The sequence below is a fragment of the Nannospalax galili genome, unplaced genomic scaffold (genome assembly GCF_000622305.1).
Source record: "Nannospalax galili isolate Female #2095 unplaced genomic scaffold, S.galili_v1.0 scaffold383, whole genome shotgun sequence".
Taxonomy (NCBI): domain Eukaryota; kingdom Metazoa; phylum Chordata; class Mammalia; order Rodentia; family Spalacidae; genus Nannospalax; species Nannospalax galili.
Genome location: NW_008351346.1, coordinates 2,718,352 through 2,729,812, shown reverse-complemented (window position 1 = coordinate 2,729,812; position 11,461 = coordinate 2,718,352).

The window sequence follows — 11,461 nt, the reverse complement described above, 5'->3', positions numbered from 1 at the left end:
TTAGATGAGGAACCTGACTGTTCAGTGGGTTTAAGTAATTTGCTCAAACTCTGTAGAGAAGAAGTTGAATTGGGCTTTGTATCTGCCCGGGATTTCAAACTCATGCTGTACTGTGCTCATCATTTCCTCTTTCTCTGATGACTCAAGACTTCATCTCACTTCAGGAGCAGCATTTTGGGCATGAGGTTATCCTGTTCAATTTGGAAGACGGTGATGTAGCCACAGGTGCAGTGGTCTGAGAACACAGACTACAGGCAGTGCCAGGACTCCTGGTTCCCCACTTCTGGGGTGCCTAAGGATCCTGTGAGTGGCTCAAGACAGTTCAGAGCTCAGGTTCCATTTCAGAGAATCTGCCTTGTTATATCAGAATGACTCTGATGTAAATGTATTGTGTTCACAGTTCGATTCGATTACTCTGTAATTCCTATGTGAACATGGCTTTTCTCTTGTTCCCTTTCTTTTTTCTCCCTTTGTTCTCCGTCCATTCTGCCACCTTTCCCCAGTTTCCTCCTTTCCCTTTTTATTTTTATGGTGTTTTATTGTGGTGTTGCAAAAAGCTCAAATAATTGAGGTTTTGTTCAATTTGGCTTCAAAGTTTGAGGGAATCACAAGTATCACTCTCTTCCTGGGTGCTCCCAGCTCTCCTTTTCTTTTACGGTCTTGTCTTTTCTGCCCTCCACAGACCTTTCCATCTCAAGTTCCTGGGGTTATGATACACTCTGGGTACTTAATGCCTTCTGATTATAATCAGGATATATATTTGAGACAAGATCTCACTGTGTAGAGCAGGCTGGTCTTGAAATCATTGAGATCTACCTGCCTCTGTCTCCCAAGTGCTGGGATTAAAGTTGTGCACCACCATACCCAGCACAATCAGGCTTTTTGAAACCCATGACCCAGTGAAGGTAGGCAGGTTTCAACTACTTGCCTTCCTCTGTCTCTCTGTGTGGATGTGTGTGTATGGTCATGTGGGTGTGCATGGAGGTCAGAGGTTGATGTTGGGTCTTTCTCTATTAGCCTCAACCTTAGTTTTCCAGACAGGATCTCTCACTGAATCTGGAGTTGGATGATTCAGCTAGATTGGCTGACCAGCACACTCTAGGGATACTGCAATCTCTGCCTCCCCAGCATTGAGATTACAGGCATGTGGGGCTATGGCCAGCTTTTCTTATGTGGGTGCTGGGGATGTGAACTCAGATCCTCATGCTTCTGCAGCAAGCACTTTACAGACTGAGCCATCTCCCAGCTCTTGCCTTACTTTTAGTGTTGTCTCTGTGAACTCCCTGTGACCTTCTTCCTCAGTCCTGGCCTTTGTAGTTCATCTGCCCTTCACAGCATCCTGGAGGTTCCTGATGGATGCAGCATAGACTCAACACTAGGACTCTTTTTCTAGTTGGCGCTCAGCCTTCACCATGGCTCCTGGTGAAGCCCTTCCCCTGGGGATCCCCAGACCTGTGCTTTCCTCCTCCAGCTCTGTTACTCTTTTCACCTTGCTTTTCTAAAAAAAAGAAATCCCCTTTTAGCTTTTGATTCAGCTCTCCTAGCTTCAGTTATTTTAATAACTGGGGTGACTCCCCTTCTGATCATCACATATCAGCTCTGTGGGTGGCCAAGCATCCCTGTGGGGCAGTTGCCTCTTCTTGTCCCCAGTGATAGAGATGAACACTCTTAATATACTACATTCTTTTTTTAAAAATATTTTATTATATTTTTATGTGTATGAGTGTATTGCCTGCATGTATATAAGTGCACCTGTGTCATGCAATGCCCAAGGAGGTCAGAAGAGGGTATCAGATTCCCTTGGAACTGGAGTTATGGATAGTTGTTAGTTGCCATGTGGGTGCTGGGAATTGAACCCCAGTCTTCTGCAAGACTAGCCAGTGCTCTTAACCACTGAGCCATCTCTCCAGTATGCTGAATTCTTTGAACAAAATCACACCAAATGGTTCAGTGAGTAAAGGTGCTTGTTGTCAAGCCAGAAGACCTGAGTTCAATCCTGGGACCCACATAGTGGAAGGCGAGAACTGACTTCCATAAGATGTCCTCTGACCTCCACATGTGTGCCTTGGCACACACAGACACAAATAAATGTAATAATATTAAAAAAGGGGGCCCTTCTGTAATGGATTCCTTTTTGGCTTTCTGTGTTTGGCTGGCTACCTGGACTTTAGATTCAGAATAATTGGGTTCAAGTCCTGTTTGCTGACTGTAAACTTGGACAAAATTTTAACCTTTCTAACACCCCATTTCCTCATCTGTAAAATGAGGACCATAAGGTATTTCTGAAGTTTAAATAAAAGAATGCTTGAAAAGCTGTGTGTCTGGGTGATTGTTTTTATTCCTTCATTTTACCAGTTCAATTTCTATCCACCCTGCAAAGCTCAGTTACGTTTGTCCATTGTAGCCAGCAGGGAACTCTGCCCTAAATTGTCATGACCCCCTGATGTCCAAGATTCATGCTTATTTCCTATAATATTTAACATTGGATTATTGTTGTTCTAGGTGCCAACTGGTATTATTCTTGGTTCTTGGTTTAGGGAAAGTCCTAGAATACTGATAATATAGAGCTTAGTTTTCTTTCAGGTGTCTTGTTTGAGTGTACACTGAGATGAACTGGAAGAACCTACATTGCAAATGCCAAGGGCCTGTTGTCAGCAGATGAGGAAGTCCTTGTCTAGGGAGCAGAGAGCACCTCAGGCTTTAAGGAAACCACGGGGGGTGTGAAGGATGACCTCGCTTTGACTCTGTTTTTCTGGTGATTCTCAGACCTGGATATTCTGTGGAATCACCTGGAGAGGTTAAAAAAAAAAAACAACAAAAAAACCCAAACCACAAAACATTGTGGGCTAGTTAAATTCAGATCTCTGTGGGTGGTGCCCAGCTACAGGGCTTTTAAAAGGCTCACCAGGTAGTGTTACTGCACAGGTGAGGTTGAGAACTGTCCTACTCTGAACTCAAGCTCCCCACCCCCTCCACCTGGGAAAGGGGCTTTAGTATGAATGACCTGTATTCAGTCTGCTCTTCCGGGGGAGCTGGCTGTAATGACTTGTAGGAATTAGCTTTTAAGAGAGCAGCGATGTTTTAAGGTTCAAGCTGTGCTATGAAAGAGACAGTTATTATGCCATAATGCCTGCCACCCACTCGAGTCAGGATGCTCCCAGCATTCCACATGCTGGGTCACTGGTGCCATCTCAGAGAACTGACAGAGCTCCCCAGGGTCCTAAAGTATTTATAAGACTTACAGTGTTTCTGCAAGGCAAGCTTTGCTGCTAGAAGCCGGAGATCTGCTAAGAGTCCACAGAGTTGGCAACAGCTGCTGCAGGCTGCTAGAGAAATATTCTCAAGGCTGAGAAGGAGGGCCTCGGGTCCTTTCCAGAAGACAAAAAAGCAGGAAGCATGGGGAGGAAACTTCCTAGTATAACTTCTTTCTTCTTGTTTTCAATATTTTACAGACTTAATTAGGACTATTTAAAAACATTACTGAGATACAATTTACAAACCATAAACATTACCTGTTTTAAGTGCACAACTCAATGGGTATTAGTAAATTTACAGAGCTGTGCAACTTTAAAACCATTACCACAATCAGGTTTAGGATATTTCCATTACCCCTGAAAGATCCCTGGGCCTCCCTGCAGTCAATGCCTACTTCAGCCTCAGATTCAGAGACACTGGAATTGGTAATACTTCTATTTTTGGCCCTTTTTGATAGTTCTTATAGATGGAGTCATACAGTATAGTCCTTTGTGTCTGGCTTCTTTCTCCTTTACTATTTCTGACGTTTACCCATGAGGCATGTGTCAGCATTCTGTTCATCTCCTTTTCCTTTCCCACCATCTCTTTCTTTCTTTTTGCTAAATAGCATTCAATATGCCACTTTTAACTTTACTTATGGGCATTTAGATTGTTTCCACTCTTTGCCTATTATGAATAATGCTGGTATGAGCATTGTGCATAACTCTGAAAAATGTTTTTTTGCTTGTATAAATTTATACACGAGTCTCATTTTCATAATATATTTTGATCACATTCACTCCCTTTACCATCTTGTGCCCCTCCCCTTTCATGCCTGCATGTATATATTCATGCGGATCCCTTCCCTTTCATGCGGATCCCTTCCTTTTCATGCTGATCCCCTTCCTCGTCCCAACCTCTCCCTCCCAGTTTTACATTTATGTACAATGTTTTGCGTGAATATATGCTTTCATTTCTATTGAGTAAGAGGCTAAGAGTGGACTTGCTGGATTGTATAATAAACTCATGTTTAACCTTTAAAGAAATGGCTCACCTGTTTTCCCGAGTGGCTGTATCATTGAACACCCCCCATAAGCTTTCATGAAGTTTCCCCTTTCTCCACGTCCTCACCAACACTTGTTATTGCCTGTCATTTGATGCTGGCAGGTATGAAATGGCATCTCATCATGGATCTGTTTGTATTTCCTAATGATTGATAATGTTGAGCATCTTCTCATGTGTCTGTTTATCATTCATGTATCTTCTTTGGCTGAATATCTCTTTAAATCTTTTAAAGCCAATTTTACAAGTTGCTTTGTCTGGTTTTTTCCTTGTAGCTCTTTATATATTCTGAGTAATAAGTCTCTTATTAGACATGTGATGTGCAGAGAAATATTCTCTGTGGCTTGTTTTTTCACTTTATTAATGTTGCTTTTTGAAGTTCAAGTGTTTAACTTTGAAGTCTACTCTATCCTTTTATTGACTCATTCTTTAGATGGTATGTAAAATACTTTTGTCTACTCAAGATCACAAGGAGTTTTCTCCTAGATTTTAGATTTTCTTCTAAAACATTTATAGTTTTAGCTCTTATATTTTGATGTCATTAATTTCGAATTAATTTATATATTTGATATAAATATGGCTCTCTATTAATTTTTATGCAGGTGCATATCCAATTGTTCCAATACCATTTTCTTTTTTCAAAAAAGTTTATTTATTTATTTTGAATTGCTTGGTGCTTTTGTTGGGAATCGGGTTTGATTTTGGAATTTCACTCTTGTTGCATCAGCATGTGTTTCTTTATGGTCATGCGAGTACCACACTGTCTTCATCACTGTAGCTCTGTTGGTGAAGTGTTTTCCCTGCAAGTATGGAGAGCTGAATTCAATCCCACAGAACGTAAAAAAAGCTGGGCATGGTTGTACCCACTTGTAATGTCTGTGTTGGAGAGGCGGGGACGGGTAGTTTTCTGGGACTCACTGGCTAGCCAACCTCACTTGCTTGGTGAGTTCCAGGCCAGTGAGAGACTCTGTCTCAAAAGCAAACAAACAAAAAACCGAAGGTGAACAACCTGAGTAATAATACCAGAGGCTGTACTTTGGCCTTTGAACACATGTGCACACATGAACATGCACACACACACTCACACACACACTCACTCACACATACATAGACACACAGAGAGTGTAAATCTACCAACTATATTTATTCAAAATTATTTGGGTTATTCTTGGTCTTTTGCATTTCTATGTAAATACGAGTATTATCTTTCCAATTTCTGCAAAATAGCTTGCTTTTTTTTTTTTCATTTGCGTGTGTGTTGTTCCAACTTATAGGTCAATTTGGGGAAACAATTTCCATGGCAACAGTATTGAGCTTTCCACCAAATGAAGATGGAAGCTCTATTCATTTATTTAGGTCTTTAACTTCCCTCCACAATGACTTGTAGCTTTCAGTGTGTAAGACTTACAATCAATACCTTTTGGAGAGTTTGCTCGTGTAGTCCTACCAGAGAGAAAATTACTCCCCCAGTCTCACTGAAGGCAACTGGGAGAGCTTACAGATTAGCAGCTAAGAGCTGGAGGGCAGCAAGGAAGAGGGAAAGGCAGTGGCCTGGGGTCTTGGTTGGCTGAGAGTGCTGGTCTACAGGCAGCACTCTTGGTCTGACCATCTCTAAAATGAGTGTGCTTTAATTTATGTAGCTTCAAGGTTATGTCATTAGAGGTACTATATGGAAAAGACAGAAACTGAGTACTTCCAATGTGGTGATGGTGTTGGTGGCTGTGACGATTTGTCCAGTATTAAGTGAGACATTGAAAGAAGAAGCAACTGTGAGGGGAGAAGCTGCTCTTGGGGGTCTGCTTCCTGACCCTGGAGGTGCTCTGCAGCTCAAGGCAGTACCCACCATCCACAATGGAAAAGTGAATATTTGCCCTTATTTTATCTCCAAGCAACTCACTGAGGTACTTATTATCCACTTTTCATACTAAGAAAATGAACTGGTGTTTAGAGAGATAGATAAAAGTTCATGGAGCTAGGAAGAACCAGAGCAGAGTTTAAACCCAGATTTGGTTAATTTTAAAAACTTTACAGGGAACCTCATCAACCCCCCACCCCCAGGTCTCATCGGAGGAGCTACAAGATAATAAATTCTGAGTGGAGAATCTAACACTGCAGTGGACAACTGGACACTGATAAGTGGTTACTGTGGTTTGCTTGTCATTGCTATGTACCACGTCCAAGTTAAAATTTCCCTTCAGAGGCAGCTGTGACTCCTGCCTCCAAGGATTAGGTAGCAAAGCCAAGGGAGGAGCATAGTGAGCAGAGTGGACAGATGAAAGTCACCTGGCCATGTGGCTATAGAGAATGAGACCAAGTGCAACCGTTGTTTTCAGTTTCTGGCAGGACTTGACTTGAGCACAAACTTTGAAGTTATAAGGCTTCCTATTTCCTAACTGTGATAGAATTTGTGGGAGACAGGTGAAGCTCACCCATGTGAGATTTCCGGAGGTGCAGATGCAGATAGCCTCCTGCTAGTTGCTTTGGACTTGCTCCACAGCAACAAGCTACTAGGTTAAGCATCCCAGTCTCGGGCTGAGCCTGCATTGATAGTTCCCCAGGTTGTTTGTTTGTTCTCCCTGTGTGGGAGACCTAGGTTCGAGTTCTAGAAAATCTTCAATTTGACAATAAGGAAGGTGTAAGGGCTTTGGAGTCAGATGAATTTTTGTTCCATTTCCATTTTTTGCTAGCTTTGTGATCCTAGAAACTGTATTCAATACATCTGGGCCTTAGTTTGTCATGTAAATGGTAAGAATTGTCATTATGATAAAAATGAGATGGTGTCCATAAACTGCACATTAGTGATAGATGTACAATGGATCTAGATAAATAGCACCTTCTCCTTTCTACTGGAGTTTTAAATAACTAGACTTAGTTTTAAGAAAATCTCACTGTGGCATGTGTCCTGGTTAGCCTTAGTTGTCAGCTTGACACAGCTTAGAGTCATCTGAACAGAGAAACCTCAACAGAGAAATTTCCTAGATCAGACTGGCCTGTGGGCATAACTGGGGTGGGGAGTTGTCTTGATTATTGATACAGGAGGGCCAGCCAACCGTGGGCAGTGCTGTCTCTAGGCAGGTAGTCCTGGATTGTATAAGAAAGCTAGCTAAGGGGCTGGAAAGATGGCTTAGCAGTTAGGAGCACTGGCTGTTCTTACAGAAGACCTGGGTTCGAATCCCAGCACCCACATGGCAGCTAACAACTGTCTGTAACTCCAGTTCCAGGGGATCTGATGCCCTCTTCTGAACTCCACAGGCATTGCATGACATAGGTGGACTTGCATACATACAGACAATACACTCATACACATAAAATAAATAAAAATAGTAAATAAAAAATTAGAAAGCTAAGCATGAACAAGCCAGCAAGTAATCGGCATCCTTCATGGTTTCTGTTGCCCTTCCTTGGTTGTGAGTGAGTTTCCTGTTTGTAAGCGATGCTGCATGGGGTAGCAAGTGGTCTTGCCTTCAGGTTTCTGCCTTGAGTTTGTGTTCTGAGTTTCCCCAATGATGGACTGTGGCTTGGAAGTGTAAGGTGAAATAAGCTCTTCATTCTCCTAAGTTGTTTTTGATCCAAGTGTTTTATCATAACAATAAAAAGCAAACTAGAACAGCAAATATACGAACTTTTGTTGTTGTAACAAATGGCCACCACAGGTTCAGTGGCTACAAATCCCATGCATTTATTTCCTGCTCATGTCACTTAGGGGCCGTAGGGGCCGCATTGCAGTGGCTTGGCTGGGATTGGTTTTACTTTTTTTTTGGTCTTTTTTGAGACAGCGTCTCCCCGTAGCCCCAGCTGGCCTGGAACTCACTATGTAGACCAGGCTGGCCTTGAACTCACAGAGATCCCCCTGCCTCTGCCTCCCCAGTGCTGGGATTAAAGGCATGTGCCACCACTCCTGGCTTGGTTTTACTCTTTGTACAGTTTCATTCCAGGACCGTAGATGATGGCATTTACTCTTCTCATGGTGGAGGGCAGACATTTCAGAGAGCTAGAGCCCACCCATATGAGAATATTTGGACTTTCTGCATGGCCATGGTATGTATCATGCCTGCTTACACCCACTGTCATCGGGCCAAGATCTAAGGCAATGGCAGGGGAGGATTCTCTGCCTATAGGGGAGCGTGGTATGGTAGGAACTTTGTAAATGGGTAAGACAATCTATGTTAACACATAATGATTTTAATAAAGGCAGATCTTGGTAACCAAGGGTTAATCACCGTATGCATGAAATATTATTTTAGACTTTCATCTTTCTCTTTGTCCTTTGAAGTCTGTCTGATTTCAGCTTTTCTTATTTTAGGCAGAGCTAATGAAAAATAATTTGTTAACATACGACATTTTCCCTGTTTTCCTTCCTCTTTCTCATTCTCAGTCACTTGTAACCTACCCTTCTTAATTGCTTGTATACTGGCATTCTCCAGGCATTTCTGGACCCCTTGTTCTCCTATCAGCTCAGATGCCTTACAGTCCCAGAGCGTGCAGCCAGTTAGTTACCTGCTTGTTATGTCTGCTGAGATGTCCCTATAAGTCTAACTCTAAAAAAGCCCAACTCTGGTCACCCTAAGTCCCTCTAGGACCAGACTCCAAACCCATTGTACACATGGGATACCTAGGTTTCCACATCTGACCTCCTCCTCCCTCCCTCTCCTGTCTTTACTACCTACAGTTTCTTTTCTCCTCACCTCAGGGCATCTTTGATCTGCCACTCTTCTCTGTCCCCATTGCTACCATGAAACCATGATCCTTTAACCGGACCTCGAACTATACCTCAACTTTCGATATCCTTTTCCTATTTAGTTGGTTTAATAAAACTTATTTGTATTTTATGTGTATGAGTGTTTTGCCTGCATGTATACAAGTGCACCCATGTCATGCAATGCCTATAGAGGTTGTCATGCAATGCCCAGAGAGGTTAGAAGAGGGTGTTGGATCTCCCAAAATTGGAGTTACAGACAGTTGCTAGCTGCCACATGGATGCTGGGAGCTGAATCCAGGTCCTCTGTAAGATCTGCCAGTGCTCTTAGCCGCTTAGCCATCTCTCCAGTGCTAGTTGCTTTTTAAAATTTGTTATTTTATTTTATGTGTATAAGTGTATTGCCTGCATGCATGTACATGCACCCGTGTTGTGCAATGCTCACGGATGTCAGAAGAGGGCATCAAATTCCCTTGGAACTGGAGTTAGGGACAGTTGTTAGCTCCCACACGGGTGCTGGGACTTGAACCTGGGCCCTCTGCAAGAGCAGCCAGTTCTCTTAACTGCGGAGCCATCTCTTCCAGCCCACTTTTTTTTTTTAAAAAACACCAAAGCTACATACAGCCATAAAAATTTAAAAAAAATTCAAACTTGGCAACATCTTACCTTAGCTTAAAACTCTTCGATGAGTTTCTATATTTTAGGATAGAGACCACACTCCTTTCCATGGCCTAGAGATCCCTGCATGGTCTGGTGTTTTTCCATCTTTCCATTTTATTTTGCACCACTGCCTGTATTATTGCTGCACTGCTTTCTTCTTTCAAACCCTTGAGTGTGTTGCACTCCCTGCCACATGTCTTGGGACTTTGGAAAGGTTTTACTCTGACCTCCACCTTTGAAACTTCAGTTCAACTACCTTCCTGGTGAAGTCCTCTGTCTCCCCTTTCTGCAGGCGGAGGGAGTTGCTTTTCTTATTTCTATGTATAGAACATGTCCAGTAATTCTCTTACTTCCTTATGCAGTTCTTTGCCTGGGCTGCCAAGTCTTAGGGAGTGTTCTGTCTCATTGTGGTTTTTTTTTTTTTCAGTGCTGTTAAAAAGATTTTAATTTCCAGATGTGGTGGCACACACCTTTAATCCCAGCACTCTGGCAGGGGAGGCCAGATCTCTGTGAGATCAAGGCCAGTCTGGTCTACATAGCAAATTCCAGGCTGCTGGGTCTACAGCGAGACCCTGTCTCAAAAACAAACTAACAAAGCACCCTCAAAAATAGACAAAAAGATTTTGACACACAATTGTTTAAATTTATGAGTCCCAGTATATCTATATGTAATACAATGACCAGATTAGAATAACTGGTATACCCCTTACTTCAAATTTCAAATGAAAATTGTGTGTGTGTGTGTGTGTGTGTGTGTGTGTGTGTGTGTGTATACTTTTGCTTGTTGAGGCCTGAGGCTGACCCCAGGTGTCTTCCTCCATTGCTCTCTACCTTATTATTCATTATTTAGAGACAGGGTCTCTCATTGAACCAGGAACTTACCATTTCAGCTAGACTGGCTGGCCAGAGAGTCCCTTGATCTGTCTTCACGCTCTCACTGAGGGGTTTACAGATGTATGACAACAGTGCCAGCTTTTACAAGGGTGCTGGGGTTTCAAACCCAGGTCCTATGGCAAGTACTTTACCCACTGGTCATCTCCCTAGCATCCAAAATTATTATTATTATCATCATCATCATCATCATCATTATTATTATTATTTTGTCTTTTGAGACAGGGTCTCCCTGTAGCCCCAGCTGGCCTGGAACTCACAGAGATCTGCCTGCCTCTGCCTCCCAAGTGCTGGGATTACAGGCGTGCGCCACCACGCCCAGCACCAAAATTATTTTTTAAAAATTCTTCCATCTTAAATAAAACGGTGCAAACCTCAGTTAAGACTTGGAGAAACCAAAGTTTTCTACTTGAAGAGTTCTTTTGGCCCAAACCCCATATTCACGACCATAGAAGATGAGAAGCAGAAGGAATATCGGAGCTCTTGTCCAATCTATATCTGGAGGGATGAAACGGTGTCTGTGCTTGATGGTCTGGAGCTGGTGGGGGTTAAGCCAGCCTGACACTTCTGAGGTCCATCTGAAAGGGAGGGAACTTGAATCTGGGGGTGCTAAGAAGGCTCATTATCTCTCCAAAGCCATTATTTTTAAGGACCTACCTTTTGCCAAGGATTAGTCCTTTACACACAAAATAATCTCTCCATTTTAACATTATAGACTGAGTTCAATCCCCATTTTCAGTTGAGGGAAAATGAGCATGTCAGAGAGTAATAATGTGTTTAAGGCTCATACAGCCCTGGAGGAAAGGCCTATGTACATAATGCTCATCACTGTGGTAAATTTCTTCCTGCTTGTCTGTTGGAGAGATAATGAGTTAAGACTAAGATTAGCCAAAGGAGATTTTCATTGGAAACTGGTAA